The following is an 18,059-nucleotide window of genomic DNA, read 5'->3' on the forward strand; positions in this document are numbered from 1 at the left end:
ATGAAAAATGCTTATGACTCAGTGTTAGGAAGAAAACACCATAATCAAAATTGTGTGTACACATGATTAAATTTTTTACAAAACAGATGTACATATGACAAATTCTGGAATAAAATTTACCAAAACTGATAATAGCTACATTAGAGAGATGGGATATGGGTTATTTATGTCTCATTCTACTTTGCAAACTTTCTGGAATTATGTTTTTAAAACTGAAAATGTAAAGTAAAAGAATTATGTGCTAGGTCTTATTTATAGAGTTGAACAGTTATTCAATCATGCTATCAGTCTGGATCTTTCCATGATGAACTTCACTTAAGTTCAGGCAAATCTGTATTTCAAAAGGTTTTAAAACCATTAATTTAAACACATTTTAAATTTAACAGTTAGAACAACCCTAAAGTCAATCAAAATTTGCTAAGGACAATTTTAAAAGCCAAAAATGGCTTGTAAACTTCCTTTATGCTCTGCAAATATAAAATTTCCGCATGTCTATTACACAGATCAGTCACCTACCCACCTCTTTATTACCACCATATCAAGTTGATACACATAGACTAAGCAAATAACTTGCAACAAACTGATTCCTTTAAAAATAAATAAATAAATAGAAGAAAGATTTTATTAGTAGGCTTAAAATGCCCTTGTCAACTGATGACAAATGAAACACATTTTATGGGTTGAATTAAAGGCCCTGGGGTTAATGCCCTCCCTATCCAGGGAAATTATTGACTAAATCTTTGTAAACTGATTAGATGGCTCACTCTCCTCCATTCTCATATTGTTGGATATTATAATAAAATAGTTGAAGTCATTCAATGTTGTCATAAACAGATGGCAGTCTGCCCCTCATACTTGCCTAAAGGCCTCTGCTATAAACTCAGAAGAGCAATTGAAACTTTTGGAAGTAATCTCAAAAAGAGATACAATAAAAACTGTAACAGGTACTCCTAACTATTGATAGTACAGTGAACAGACTCATAAGTGCAGGCTTCCCAGTCGAAGCTGACATCCACAGACACCTGTCCAGTCTGTATCAAGGACAGAAGGCCTCCAAGCTCAGAAACACGTGACTCCATGAAAGCTCCGTGACAGCTTAGTCTGAGATCGGCAAAATAAAAATGAATTTCCTGGGATTACGGAAACTGATTTAATTGTGGTTGATGTTCTAAAGAAAAGGAAAACTCCTTTTCTTTCTCCTTTATCTCTATCAGTCTAAGAGGATATACTTTCATAAATTGGAATGAAGCATTCTTTAAGTGGTAAATTATTCCAACATCCCTCCTTAGAATTCAGAGGAAAAAAACTTCTTATGAAAATTCTTAGTATATATTTTCAACTTAAAAAAAAACACTTAGAAAAACTCTAAAATAGTGATTCTGTAGAATACATTAATAGACTTTATGTACAAACTACCCAAAACAATAGTAAAAATGATTAAATATTATTCAAAATGCTTTTTCTAAATTCCTTTACTTTTTGTGATAATGTAGTTATTTACTCAAGCTCAGTAAAAATCCATTCTCCTTCCTATAAGATTGAACTGGATAAATAAATTTACAACAATAAGACACAACCTCATTTCATTTTAAAGATATGACAAGCTGCTACTAGGACCAAGGACTGTGCTTTACAAGTTGAAGGGAAATGCGTGTAAACAGTAGTATGTTGGTAAACATTTAACAACTGGCTCTCTAAAATAAAAAGAAGTACTTCTTGGTATCACTTGCCAATGTCTGTGTTGTAAATTGTCCTATCATGGCCAATTTTAACATGACACCACTGAACACAGAACTGGGAAGAGACATGCAATAACGCACAATTGTATAGAATTTCCACCACAAAGATACAATACATATATAAAAGACCTCAAGAGCATACTTTTCTTTTTAATATATTTATTTATTTATTTATGGCTACGTTGGGTTTTCGTTGCTGAGCACGGGCTTTCTCAAGTTGCGGGAGCGGGGGCTGCTCTTCGTTGCGGTATGCAGGCTTCTCATTGCGGTGGCTTCTATTGTTGTGGAGCACGGGCTCTAGGTGCATGGGCTTCAGTAGTTGTGGCACACAGACTCAGTAGTTTTGACACACAGGCTCAGTAGCTGTGGCTCGCGGGCTCTAGAGCACAAGCTCAGTAGTCGTGGCACATGGGCTTAGCTGCTCCGCGGCATGTGGGATCTTCCCAGACCAGGGTTCAAACCTGTGTCCCCTGCATTGGCAGGCGAATTCTTAACCACTGCACCACCAAGGAAGTCACAAGAGCATACATTTTTTTAAAAAAGGTCATACAGAGAGATTGGTTCAAGATGGCAGAGTAGAAGGACGTGTGCTCACTCCCTCTTGCGAGAGCATTGCAATCACAACTAACTGCTGAACAATCATCGACAGGAAGACACTGGAACTCACCAGAAAAGATCCCCCACATCCAAGAACAAAGGAAAAGCTGCAGTGAGACAGTAGGAGGGGCGCAATCACAATAAAATCAAATCCCATAACTGATGGGTGGGTGACTCACAAACTGGAGAACACTTATACCACCGAAGTCCACCACTGGAGTGAAGGTTCTGAGCCCCACGTCAGGCTTCCAGGCCTGGGGGTCCGGCAACGGGAGGAGGAATTCCTAGAGAATCAGATTTTGAAGGCTAGCAGGACTTGATTTCAGGACTTCTACAGGACTGGGGGGAACAGAGACTCCACTCCTGGAGGGCACACACAAAGTAGTGTGCACATCGGGACCCAGGGGAAGGAGCAGTGACCCCAGGGGAGACTGAACCAGACCTACCTGCTAGTGTTAAGGGGTCTCCTGCAGAGGTGGGGGGGTGGCTGTGGCTCACCATAAGGACAAGGACACTGGCAGCAGAAGTTCTGGGAAGTACTCCTTGGCATGAGCCCTCCCATATTCCGCCATTAGCCACACCAAAGAGCCGGGTAGGCTCCAGTGTTGGGTCACCTCAGGCCAAACAACCAACAGGGAGGGAACCCAGGCCCACCCATCAGCAGACAAGCAGATTAAACTTTTACTGAGCTCTGCCCACCAGAGCAACATCCAGCTCTACTCACCAACAGTCCCTCCCATCAGGAAACTTCCACAAGCCCCTTAGATACCCTCATCCACCAGAGGACAGACAGCAGAAGCAAGAAGAACTACAATTATGCAGCCTGTGGAACAAAAACCACATTCATTTAAAGATAGACAAGATGAAAAGGCAGAGGGCTATGGACCAGATGAAGGAACAAGATAAACTCAAGAAAAACAACTAAATGAAGTGGAGATAGGCAACCTTCCAGAAAAAGAATTCAGAATAATGATAGTGAAGATGATCCAGGACCTCGGAAAAAGATGGAGGCAAAGATTGAGAAGATGCAAGAAATGTTTAACAAAGACGTACAAGAATTAAAGAACAAACACCTAGAAGAATTAAACAACAGACAAACAGAGATGAACAATAAAATAACTGAAATGAAAAATACACCAGAAGGAATCAATAGCAGAATAACTGAGGCAGAAGAACAGATAAGCGACCTGGAAGACAGAATGCTGGAATTCACTGCCATGGAACAGAATAAAGAAAAAAGAATGAAAAGATATGAAGACAGCCTAAGAGACCTCTGGGACAACATTAAACACAACAACATTCGCATTATAGGGGTCCCAGAAGGAGAAGAGAGAGAGAAAGGACCCAAGAAAATATTTGAAGGGATTATAGTTGAAAACTTCCCTAACATGGGAAAGGAAATAGCCACCCAAGCCCAGGAAGCGCAAAGAGTCCTAGGCAGGATAAACCCAAGGAGAAACACGCTGAGACACATAGTAATCAAATTGACAAAAATTAAAGACAAAAAATTATTGAAAGCAACAAGTGAAAAATGACAAATAACATACAAGGGAACTCCCATAAAGTTAACAGCTGATTTCTCAGCAGAAACTCTACAAGCCAGAAGTGAGTGGCATGATATATTTTAAGTGATGAAAGGGAAAAACCTACAACCAAGATTACTCTACCCGGCAAGGATCTCATTCAGATTTGAGGGAGAAATCAAAAGCTTTACAAACAAGCAAAAGCTAAGAGAATTCAGCACCACCAAACCAGCCTACAACAAATGCTAAAGAAACTTCTCTAAGTGGGAAACACAAGAGAAGAAAAGAACCTACAAAAACAAACCGAAAACAATTAAGAAAATGGTCATAGGAACATACATATCGATAATTACCTTAAACATGAATGGATTAAATGCTCCCACCAAGAGACACAGGCTTGCTGAATGGATACAAAAACAAGACCCATCTATATGCTGTCTACAAGAGACCCACTTCAGACCTAGGGACACATACAGACTGAAAGTGAGGGGATGGAAAAAGGTATTCCATGCAAACTAAAATCGAAAAAAAGCTGGAGTAGCAATACTCATATCAGATAAAATAGACTTTAAAATAAAGAATGTTACAAGAGGGCTTCCCTGGTGGCACAGTGGTTGAGAGTCTGCCTGCCGATGCAGGGGACACGGGTTCGTGCCCCGGTCTGGGAAGATCCCACATGCCGCGGAGTGGCTGAGCCTGCGCGTCCGGAGTCTGTGCTCCGCAACAGTGAGAGGCCCGCGTACCGCAAAAAAAAAAAAAAAAAAAAAGAATGTTACAAGAGACAAGGAAGGACACTACATAATGATCAAGGGATCAATCCAGGAAGAAGATATAACAATTATAAATATACATGCACCCATCATAGGAGCACCTCAGTACCTAAGGCAACTGCTAACAGCTATAAAAGAGGAAATTGACAGTAACACAGTAATAGCGGGGGAATTTAACACCTCACTTACACCAATGGACAGATCATCTGAACAGGAAATCAGTAAGGAAACACAAGCTTTAAATGACACAATAGACCAGATAGATTTAATTGATATTTATGGGACATTCCATCCAAAAACAGCAGATTACATTTTCTTCTCAAGTGCGCATGGAACATTCTCCAGGATAGATCACATCTTGGGTCACAAATCAAGCCTCAGTAAATTTAAGAAATTGAAATCATATCAAGCATCTTTTCTGACCACAAAGCTATGAGATTAGAAATCAATTACAGGGAAAAAAAGGTAAAAAACACAACCATATGGAGGCTAAACAATACATTAAGAAATAACGAAGAGATCACTGAAGAAATCAAAAAGGAAATCAAAAAATACCTAGAAGCAAATGACAATGAAATTATGATGATCCAAAACCTATGGGATGCAGCAAAAGCAGTTCTAAGAGGGAGGTTTACAGCAATACAAGCCTACCTCAAGAAACAAGAAAAATCTCAAATAAACAATCTAACGTTACACCTAAAGGAACTAGAGAAAGAAGAACAAACAAAACCCAACGTCAGTAGAAGGAAAGAAATCATAAAGATCAGAGCAGAAATAAATGAAACAGAAACAAAGAAAACAATAGCAAAAATCAATAAAACTAAAAGCTGGTTCTTTGAGAAAATAAACAATATTGATAAATCATTAGCCAGACTCTTCAAGAAAACTAGGGAGAGGACTCAAATCAATAAAATTAGAAATGAAAAAGGAGAAGTTACAACAAACACCGCAGAAATACAAAGCATCCTAAGAGACTACTACAAGCAATTCTATGCAAATGAAATGGACAACCTGGAAGAAATGGACAAATTCTTAGGAAGGTATAACCTTCCAAGACTAAACCAGGGAGAAATAGAAAATATGAACAGGCCAATCACAAGTAATGAAATTGAAACTGTGATTAAAAATCTTCCAGCAAACAAAAGTCCAGGACCAGATGGCTTCACAGGTGAATTCTATCAAATATTTAGAGAAGAACTAACACCTGTCCTTCTCAAACTCTTCCAAAAAATTGCAGAGGAAGGAACACTCCCAATCTCATTCTCTGAGGCCACCATCACCCTGATACCAAAACCAGACAAAGATACTACAAAAAAAGAAAATTATAGACCAATATCACTGATGAATATAGATGCGAAAATCCTCAACAAAATGCTAGCAAACAGAATCCAACAACACATTGAAAGGAGCATACACCATGATCAAGTGGGATTTATCCCAGGGATGCAAGGATTCTTCAATATATGCAAATCAATTAATGTGATACACAATATTAACAAATTGAATAATAAAAGCCATATGATCATCTCAATAGATGCAGAAAAAGCTTTTGACAAAATTCAACACCCATTTATGATAAAATCTCTCCAGAAAGTGGGCAGAGAGGGAACCTACTTCAACATAATAAAGGCCATATATGACAAACCCACAGCAAACATCATTCTCAATGTTGAAAAACTGAAAGCATTTCCCCTAAGATCAGGGACAAGACAAGGATGTCCACTCTCGCCACTATTATTCAACATAGTTTTGGAAGTCCTAGCCACAGCAATCAGAGAAGAAAAAGAAATAAAAGGAATACAAATTGGAAAAGAAGTAAAACTGTCACTATTTGCAGATGACATGATACTATAGAGAATCCTAAAGATGCCACCAGAAAAATATTAGAGCTAATCAATGAATCTGGTAAAGTTGCAGGATACAAAATTAATGCACAGAAATCTCTTGCATTCCTATACACTAATGATGAAAAATCTGGAAGAGAAATTAAGGAAACACTCCCATTTACCACTGCAACAAAAAGAATAAAATACCTAGGAATAAACCTACCTAGGGAGACAAAAGACCTGTATGCAGAAAACTATAAGACACTGATGAAAGAAATTAAAGATGATATAAACAGATGGAGAGATATACCATGTTCTTGGATTGGAAGAATCAACATTGTGAAAATTACTCTACTACCCAAAGCAATCTACAGATTCAATGCAATCCCTATCAAATTACCAATGGCATTTTTTACAGAACTAGAACAAAAAATATTAAAATTTGTATGGGGACACAAACGACCCCAGATAGCTAAAGCAGTCTTGAGAAAGAAAAACGGAGCTGGAGGAATCAGACTCCCTGACTTCAGACTATACTACAAAGCTACAGTAATCAAGACAATATGGTACTGGCACAAAAACAGAAATATAGATCAATGGAACAGGATAGAAAGCTCAAAGATAAACCCACGCACCTATGGTCAACTAATCTATGGCAAAGGAGGCAAGGATATACAATGGAGAAAAGACAGTCTCTTCAATAAGTAGTGCTGGGAAAACTGACAGCTACATGTAAAAGAATGAAATTAGAACACTCCCTAACACCATACAAAAAAATAAACTCAAAATGGATTAGAGACCTAAATGGAAGACCGGACACTACAAAACTCTTAGAGGAAAACATAGGAAGAACATGCTTTGACATAAATCACAGCAAGATCTTTTTTGATCCACCTCCTGGAGTAATAGAAATAAAAACAAAAATAAACAAATGGGACCTAATGAAACTTAAAAGCTTTTGCAAAGCAAAGGAAACTACAAACAAGATGAAAAGACAACCCTCAGAATGGGAGCAAGTATTTGCAAATGAAGCAACTGACAAAGGATTAATCTCCAAAATATACAAGCAGCTCATGCAGCTCAATATCAAAAAAACAAACAACGCAATCCAAAAATGGGCAGAAGACCTAAATAGACATTTCTCCAAAGAAGACATACAGATGGCCAAGAAGCACATGAAAAGCTGCTCAACATCACTAATTATTAGAGAAATGCAAATCACAACTACAATGAGGTATCACCTCACACCAGTTAGAATGGGCATCATCAGAAAACCTATAAACAACAAATGCTGGAGAGGGTGTGGAGAAAAGGGAACCCTCTTGCACTGTTGGTGGGAATGTAAATTGATACAGCCACTATGGAGAACAGTATGGAGGTTCCTTAAAAAACTAAAAATAGAATTATCATATGACCCAGCAATCCCACTACTTTGCATATACCCAGAAAACCATAATTCAAAAAGACACATGCACCCCAATGTTCACTGCAGCACTATTTACAACAGCCAGGTTATGGAAGCACCCTAAATGCCCATCGACAGATGAATGGATAAGGAAGATGTGGTACATATTTACAATGCAATATTACTCAGCCATAAAAAAGAATGAAATTGGGTCATTTGTAGAGACGTGGATGGATCTAGAGACTGTCATACAGAGTGAAGTAAGTCAGAAAGAGAAAAGCAAATACCGTATATTAACACATATATGTGGAACCTAGAAAAATGGTAAAGATGAAGCAGTTTGCAGGGCAGAAATAGAGACACACGTAGAGAACAAACGTATGGACACCAAGGGGGGAAAGTGGTGGGGGGTGGGGTATGGTGGTGGTGTGATGAATTGGGAGATTGGGATTGACATATATACACTAATATGTATAATGTGGATAACTAATAAGAACCTGTTGTTTAAAAAAATAAATTAAATTAAATTTAAAAAAAGAACTTGCTGTATAAAAAAATAAAGTTCAAAAATTCAAAAAAAAATAAAAAAGTTAAAAAACTAAAAAATAAATTAAAGGGTCATACAGAAAAGATGCTCAGGACTTCCCCAGTGTTCCAGTGGTTAAGAATCCGCCTTCCAATGGACACGGGTTCGATCCCTGGTAGCGGAACTAAGATTCCACTTGCCTGCGAGGCAACTAAACCCTTGTGCCGCAACTACTGGGCACACAAGCCACAACTAGAGAGCCTGTGTGCCACAACTACAGAGCCCATGCACTCTGGAGCCCGCGTGCCACAACTAGAGAGAAGCCTGAGCGTTGCAACAAAGATCCCATGTGCCGCAACTAAGACCCAACGCAGCCAAAAATAAAAAAATATTTTAAAAAAGAAAGAAAGAAAAAATGCTCAACATCACTAATTATTAGAGAAATGCAAATCAAAACTACAGTGAGGTATCACCTCACACCAGTCAGAATGGCCATCATTAAAAAGTCTATAAATAATAAATGCTGGAAAGTGTGTGGAAAAAAGGGAACCCTCCAACACTGCTGGTAGGAATGTAAATTGGTGCAGTCACTATGAAGAATGGTATGGAGGTTCCCTAAAAAACTAAAAATAGAGTTACCATATGATCCAGCAATCCCACTCCTAGGCATATATCTAGAAGACAAAAACTAATTCAAAAAGATACATGCACCCAATGTTCATAGCAGCCCTATTTACAACAGCCAAGAATGGAAGCAACCTAAGCGTCCATGGACAGATGAGTGGATAAAGAAGTTGTGGCATAGATAGAGATATATATACCTGTGTGTGTATAGATAGATAGATAGATAGTATATGAAACTACTACTCAGTCATAAAAAAGAATGAAATAATGTCATTGCAGCAATATGGATGGATCCAGAAATTATCATACTAAGTGAAGTAAGTCAGACAGAGAAAGACAAATATCATATGATATCACTTATATGTGGAATCTAAAATATGATACAAATGAACTTATTTACAGAACAGAAACAGACTCCCAGACATAGAAAACAAACTTATGGTTACCAAAGTTGAAAGGTGGGGAGTGGGGATAAATTAGGAGTTTGAGATCAGCAGATACAAACTACTAGATACAAAATAGATAAACAAGAAGTTCCTACTGTACAGCACAGGGAACTATATTCAGTATCTTATAATAAACTATAATGGAAGAGAATATGAAAAAGAATATATATATGTATAACTGAATCAGCTGTACACCAGAAGCTAACACAACATTGTAAATCAACTCTACTTCACTTTTAAAAAATAGTTTTAAAAAAGGTCATACATAATTAGGAGGTGATAAGTTTTGAGCATTTATTATCACTGATTTAAATATAATTTATTTAATTGTAAGTTATAAAGTTTAATTTCCAATAATGGCCATGTTTAACAAGCAGCTTACAAAATTCCTATAAATTTAACAACGAGTTCTCATGAATCAGTAGGAGCCAGTTCCAGTATACCAGTCCCAGGAAACTGTCCTGGAACTTAGTCTATGGCTTAAAGAATATCAGCTTTGGGACTTCCCTCGTGGCGCAGTGGTTGAGAATCCGCCTGCCAATGCAGGGGGCAAGGGTTTGAGCCCTGGTCCAGGAAGATCCCACATGCAGTGGAGCAACAAAGCCCGTGTGCCACAACTACTGAGCCTGTGCTCTACAGCCCGTGAGCCACAACTACTGAGCCCACGTGCCACAACTACTGAAGCTCGCGCACCTAGAGCCCGTGCTCCACTATAAGAGAAGCCACCGCAATGAGAAGCCCACATACTGCAATGAAGAGTAGCCCTCGCTTGCCGCAACTAGAGAAAGCCCGCATGCAGCAACGAAGACCCAACGCAGCCAAAAATTAATAAATTAGTTAATTAAAAAAAAAGAATATCAGCTTTACAGGTAATAAAGAATTTTCTAGCAGGTCAGGAATTTGACAAACTTGAGTGCCTCAGACAGAGAGGGACACTTTCAGGCTACTATAGGTAAACTTCATAGAAGCAAATTGGAAGGCCCTTGTTCCTTAGCTCAGTAGATGAGCAGATAAAGGCAATAAAAGAATTCTGATACATAAAAGTAAATTACAACTGTAGAGGATTTACAGGTTAATTCTTAAACCAGAACTGCTCTGGTTTTATTAATATATAACAAGGATGTCTTTGTATATTAACGTCTCTTATATGCTATATAAATAAAACCAGTTAAATAAAACAAATTGAATGAATAATAGTGAATCAGATAATCTCTAAACAATTTATGAGGTCAAATCTGCATGTGAGAGTGGGAGTTGACCATAAAGAATCCCAGTGACAAAACACACACACACACAAACACACACACAAAACATACACAAAAAATGTGATCACTGCGTATAATTCTAGCCCTCAAAATATGAAATCTTGATTCTTTCCTGTAGGGTAATGCCTCCCTAACAAAAATATCTCTATCCCTAACTTTTGTAATATCAATGTCTGAAGATATATCTCTACCTTTATAAATGTTAAAGTCATGCAAGAAAACTACTGTTTTTCCACCATAAACAGAATGACAATAAACTCAGTAATTTGGTGATTTTTTTCCTTTAAATTCCTGCTGCATTTTTTTACTTGATAAGCCTGTTTTTCTGAAGCCTGGACTCCCTTGCAAACCTCTTCATAAGTAAAGTTCTTTTCTTTTCTAAATGCTTTTGTCTCTGAGTCTTTATTTGACAGTAGCTTGCTTATTTGTCCCTATGTTTTTTTGGTCCTACATACCTACCTAGGTACTGCTGCTAGTCATGGCCATGTGGCTCCTGTGAGACCAACCTTCTTGCAGATAACAAATATAAACTCTGAGATAAATACAGAAACAACTCTGAAGACACTGAAAAGCAACCAAAAACAGGTAGATACTGAAAGGGAGTCAACCTCTGGATGAAGAGAAAAGCACTGGTGAGTTTCCCATTTTTTTATGACTTTTATCCTGAGGGAAGTCTTCAAATTGCACTACACAGTGCAGCTAAAAGTCAGAAAGAAAAACCCAAACTCTTACTGGCTTGAAAAACCAGAAGACAGAGTTTGAGGGAAACACAGCTGCTGGAAAACAAAGGGAGAAATCCTAAAAAGTAGACAGCCAGAAAGGAGGAGCCCCAAATCATGTGTATAAATTCTAGCCAGATCTCTGGCACTTGTTGGAACCATACATGTGTGAGGCAGACTTCAAGTAGTCTAGCTAAGACTGAAAGAACTGAGCAGAAATTTGAGCCACCATTCACTGCAAGGAAGATAAAGTTTAGTTTGAATTCAGCCAAGTGAACTTCCTGCTATTAAAAAAAATAAAAAATACTCTTCAGGGGAACACAGCAGAACTGAGAATCTCTATAACATATCATTCACAACATCCAGGACAGAGTTCAAAATTATATAACAGTCAAAGAAACAGGAAGACATTACCTATTCTCAAGAAAAAGTAAAATCAATGAAGGTCAGTCCTGAAATGATTCACATATTGAAGTTAGCAGGCAATGGTTATAAAACAATTATTATAAATAAGCTCAAGGACATAGGGGAAAATACGCTTGTATTGAATGAAAAGTATCAACAGGTAACTAGAAACTATAAAAAAGAACTAAATATAAGTTCTAGAATTTAAAAATATATATCTGAAATGTTAAAAATTATTGGATAGGCTTAACAGAAGAATGATGATAGTAGAAGAGTTAGTGAATTTGAAGAAAGATTATCCAATCTGAAGCACAGAAAATCAGACTACATAGTAAATTCTCAACTAATACATATTTATACATTCAGCATCAAAAATAATTATTTATTGAGTGCCTACTGTGTGAAAGCATGACAAAAGGTGCTAGAGACACAAAGATGCTTTAGTTACAGCCACTGTGCTTAATGAAGAAGATTTTGAAAAAGATAAAAGGAGAAGCCCAATCGTTTCTGAAGAAGGAAAAGGTTTTCAATGGCTCCTGTTTTTCATTCTTTCTTTCCTTTTTCAATTCATCATGATTTTACTTAACTTGCTTATAGTGATCCCTGCTAAAAGGAGAATGTAACATTATAAATCCAGAGTGAGAGGGGATCTCACATCAGAGGCCATGGTTACAGGTATATCATTCCAGAGCCTCTTTAAACAGTCCTTTTCTTTGTTTTTTTAAATTTTTTGGATGCGTCAGGTCTTAGTTGCGGCACACGGGATCTTTCGTTGCGGCGTGCGGGCTCTTCGTTGCGGTGTACAGGCTTCTCTCTAGTTGTGGCTTGCAGGTTTCTCACTAGTTGTGGTGTGCAGGCTCTGTAGTTGTGGCGCACGGGCTCCAGAGCGCGTGGACTCAGTAGTTGCAGCGTGCGGGCTTAGTTGCCCCGAGGCATGTGGGATCTTTGTTCCCCAACCAGGGATCAAACCTGCATCCTCCACATTGCAAGATGGATTCTTAACCACTGGATCACCAGCGAAGTCCCTAAACAGTCCTTTTCTCCCCAACTTTGTTCAATTAGGACAAAAAAGGGAGACTCTTCTATATAATTTTCACTAATTTTTTACATTTGCCTTTAGCTTTTCGGCAGAACTTATGTCCTCTAGACACTTACAGATGATTAATAAGGACATATTTTTATACTTCAGCAAAATATAGTGGGAAACAGCTGAGAAAGACATTTCTTCACTTTGGGAAGAGTACACAGAGGTGTGCATATGTCTCCAGAACCTGGAGAGTATAAGATCAAAAGAATTGTGTGTGTGTGTGTGTGTGTGTGTGTGTGTGAGAGAGAGAGAGAGAGAGAGAGAGAGAGAGAAAGACAGAGACAGAGAGATAGAGAAAGAGGACAAAGAGAGAGTCAGAGAGACAGAAACACAGAGAGAGACATAGAGACAGAGAAAGTAGGACTCAACATTCCTTTCTCTGTGTGAAAGCTTGAAGCACTTTGCTCTGTTTAAAAACAATCCACTAACAGTCTGTGATTCTGAGAACCAGTCTGTCCACAAATAAACTCAGCAAAACACCACAACAGAGATGTGCTGGTCTGATATGCTCATTTCAAATATTACTGTGGATGTAAGGACATGGTTTGGGGCACAAAGCCCAAACCTAGATGCCTAGAACCATAAATTTAGTAAATCCCCTTGAAATGAGCTGCTGGAAATGTTTTGTTTCTGTTATAAAATAGAATTCACCCATAAAGATATAAGAAGAAATTAGATTTTGGTATGTTTGCAGGAGCCTCTGAGTCCAGGAAGTGGCATTTATGACTTTGGTTATGGATCTGTCTGTGACTTTAGTCAGTATTTTAGTCTCTCTGCTGCCTATTTAGTCAGTCAATTAGGGATAATACTCTTTGCTATCCATTCCACAGCACTGCTACATCCGTCAATCATAATAGCTGTCATTTATTGAGTTACTACTATGCAACAGGCACTGTGATAAACACTCTTGTTGTATTATTTCTAATCCTAACAATCATCGAGAAGGTGGGTGTTATTCAGTTTGCAGATGATGCTGCTGGATCTCTGAGAGGTTTAGCAATTGGAAAAGTCACACCAACTAGTAGTAAGTAGCAGTGCCAGGATTCTACCAGAGACCTGTCACTACATTATGCTAACTTGCTTTCATTCATTAAGCATAATTGCTATATAAAGAACACTCTAGGTATGTGTCTGTATATATATATATATATATATATATATATATATATATATACATATATATATATATATATATACACACATACACACTTAGGGGAAAAAATCTTAGAAATCTTAGGCACTGTATTCAAGGAGCGTGAACATAGATTAAATATGAGATATGACCTATATCAACCAGAGACTATAAACAAAGCACAGAGCAAAGGCTACAGGCTGCAGTTAAGGACTGTGTATAAAACACAAAGTGACAGAGTATTTGAGATGCTTGGGGAATCGCTGGAGACTCTTAGTCTTCACGTTGTATGCATCCTAACCTGGATAAAAGCCAAGAGTCCTACACACACAACTCTCAAGACAAAATGGGTTGTGTATTCCTTACCACATGATTGCTAATGTAACTTGAAAATAAGTTTCTAACGTTTGTAAATCAGCAGCATTAGAAAAATACAGTTTCTAAATCAACTATACCTCAATTTTAAAAAGAAAACACTTTTTTTAAAAAGAAAAATACAGTTTCACAAGTTAATGATTATTGATTGGTATGTGGGAATACCTATTATACCAGTCTCTCTATCTTTTTGAAGGCTTAAAATTTTCCGTAATTAAAGTTTTAAAAGAAAGAAGGGAAAAAATGAGAGAAAAAGGAGAGGAAGAAAAAGAACGGCAATCTGCCTAAGATGGAAGAAGAGTGACGCCTGAAAACAAGGAAGAAATTCTAATAAAATAAATGACTTATGAAGGAGCTTCTTTCCCCCAGTTCACCAATAGTTGTAGGATTCCCAGAGGAGAAAACTCAGGGAAGAAAGCAAAAGATCCTCCTGTTAAAACCTGAGAGTGTTCTTACAGCAAATGAGGAACTCTAAATGACCAAATGACCAAGGAACTAGTCATTTACATTTCATAGTAAAATTTCATAGTAAAACTATGAAAATTTTGAGAGAAAATCTTCAAGATCTAGGACTAGGTAAGACAGGTAAGACATGCTTAGACTTAATATCAAGCAAATGAGGAACTCTAAATGACCAAGAAGAAATTCCTTTCATTTGTGACAACATGGATGGACATTGGACATTGACAGCATTATGCCAAGTGAAATAAGCCATACAGAGAAAGACAAATACTATATAGTATCACTTATATGTGGAACAACAACAACAAAAACTAAAGCTCATAGAAACAGAAAGTAGAAAGGTGGTTTACCAGGTATAGTGGGGTAGGAGAAGTAGCGAGAAGTTGGTAAAAGGGTATAAACTTTCAGCTATAAAATGAATAAGGTCTGAGGATCTAATGTAATGCATAACATGATGACTATAATTGATAACACTGTATTATAAAATTGAAATTTGAAATTTGCTAAGAGAGTGAACTGAAATGTCCTCATCAAAAACAACAACAGCAAAAACAATAAATAAATATGTGATATCAATGTATTAATTAACTAGATGGGAGAAATCCTTTCATAAAGTATATGTATATCAGATCATCTCAATGTACACTTTAAATATCTTACAATTTAATTTTTCAATTATACCTTAATATGCTGGAAAAAGTAAAATAAAATAAAATACCAATCTACCAACCAACATCTAAATAATCCTGGTGGGGGGTGTCTAGAGATGAAAACTACATTACGTAAGATAAAAAAAAATACGTTGGATGGAATTACTGGCAAAGTAGATACTGCAGAAGAAAGAATTAGTGAATTTGAAAACATAGCAATAGAAACTATTCAAAATGAGACAGGGAGAGGGGAAAAAAAAGAATTTAAAGAAATGAAATGATCAGTGTGCTGTGGAACAGCTTCAAGCAGCCTAATATACATGTAATGGGAATCCCCAGAGGACTGTCACAAAGGAGACATGGGGACGCAAAAATATTTGAAAAATGATGGCTGAAATGTTTCCAAATTTGATGAAAATTATACAGCCACAGATATAAGAAGTTCTATGAATCCCAGTACATGAAATATGAAGAAAGCTACACCAAGACACATCAGATTCTTAGTCCAAAACTAATGTTGAAGGGAAAATCAAATGGATGTCTATAGGCCAAGAAAAAAAAAAACTTCAACCTAAGCCTCGCACCTTTTACAAAAAATTAACTCAATTAACTCAAAATGGATCATTGATTTAAATGGAAAGAGTAAAACTATGAAAATTTTGAGAGAAAATCTTCAAGATCTAGGACTAGGTAAGACATGCTTAGACTTAATATCAAAAGTATGATCCACAGAAGGCAAACTTGATAAGTTGGACCTCTTAAAATTAAAAAATTTTTGCTCTGTGAAAGACCCTGTTACAGACTGGGAGAAAATATTTTCAAACCACATATTCAACAAAGGACTTGGTACCTAGATGATACAAAGAACTCTCAAAACTCAACAGTTGACAAGCAAACAATACAATTAGAAAATGGGGCGAGGGGAAGAAGGATGGACTGGGAGTTTGGGGTTAGAAGATACAAACTGTTACATTTACAATGGATAAACAACCAGGTCCTAATGTATAGCATAGGGAACTATGTTGAATATCCTGTGATAAACCATAATGGAAAAGAATATTAAAAAAATAATGTGTATAACTGAGTCGCTTTGCTGTACAGCAGAGATTGGCACAGCATCGTAAATCAACTCTACTGCAATAAAAAAAAATTTTTTTAATAAGTAAAGTAAAACTCACACTCAAAAAAAAGAAAGAAAAAGAAAATGGATTAAGAATATTTCAGTGGGCTTCCCTGGTGGTGCAGTGGTTGAGAGTCCACCTGCCGATGCAGGGGGCGCGGTTCGTGTCTCAGTCCGGGAGGATCCCACATGCCGCAGAGCGGCTGGGCCCGTGAGCCATGGCCGCTGAGCCTGCGCGTCCGGAGCCTGTGCTCCGCAGCGGGAGAGGCCACAACAGTGAGAGGCCCGCGTACCGCAAAAAAATAAAAAATAAAAGAATATTTCAGTGAAAGGAATTCCTTGCCAGTCCAGTGGTTAGGACTCTGTGCTCTCACTACCAAGGGCCTGGGTTCAATCTCTGGTCAGGGAACTAAGATCCCAGAAGTCGTGCAGCATGGCCAAAAAATAAATAAATAAAATAAAATTTGCTTTTAAAAAAAAGAATATTTCAGTGAAGGGGATATACAGGTGGCAAATAAGCCAATGAAAAGATGTTAAACATCAGCAACTAGGGAAATGCACATTAGAGCCACAATGAGACATCACTTTACAATAGCATCAAAAAAATATGAACCAGTAGGAATAAATCTGAAAAAAATTATTCAGAACAGGTACACTGAAAACTACACAATACTGATTAAATTAAATGAAAGAAATTAAAGGAAAACTTTTTTAAGAAGTAGAGGGAGAAATAGACTTTGTTCTTGGACCAGAAAACTCAATATTAAGACATCAACTCTTCCCAGATTGTTCTATAGATTCAATACAATCACAATGAAAATCTCAGTGGTATTTTCTGTAGAAATTGACAAGCTGATTTTCCAATTTATATTAAAATGCAAAGAACTCAGAAGAGCCAAAACAACTTTGAAAAAGAGTAAAGTTGGAGGACTCACACTACCTGACTTTAAGATTTATTTAAAGGCTATAAGAGTCAAAAAGTGTGGCTTGTTGTAAATAAGGTAAATAGATGAGTGGAACAGAACAGAGAATCCAGAAATAGATCCATACATACATGGACAACTAGTTTTTGACAAAGGTGCCAAGAGAATCCAGTGGAGAAAGAACAGTGCTGGAAAAATTGGATATCCATATGCCAAAAAATGAACTTTGATCCATACCTTGCACCATATATAAAAATTAGCTCAAGATGGAGCATAGACTTAAATGTACAACCTAAAACTATAAAACTTCTAGAAGAAAATATTGGAGAAAAATTCTGTGACATTGGAGTAGGCAGAGATTACTTAGATATGACACCAAAGTGTGACCCATAAAAAGAAAATTTAATAAAATGGACTTTATCAAAATTTTAAACCTCAGCTCTTAAGAGAATGAAGACAACCCAA

Source organism: Phocoena phocoena, chromosome 1, assembly GCF_963924675.1.
Source record: "Phocoena phocoena chromosome 1, mPhoPho1.1, whole genome shotgun sequence".
NCBI classification, from domain to species: domain Eukaryota; kingdom Metazoa; phylum Chordata; class Mammalia; order Artiodactyla; family Phocoenidae; genus Phocoena; species Phocoena phocoena.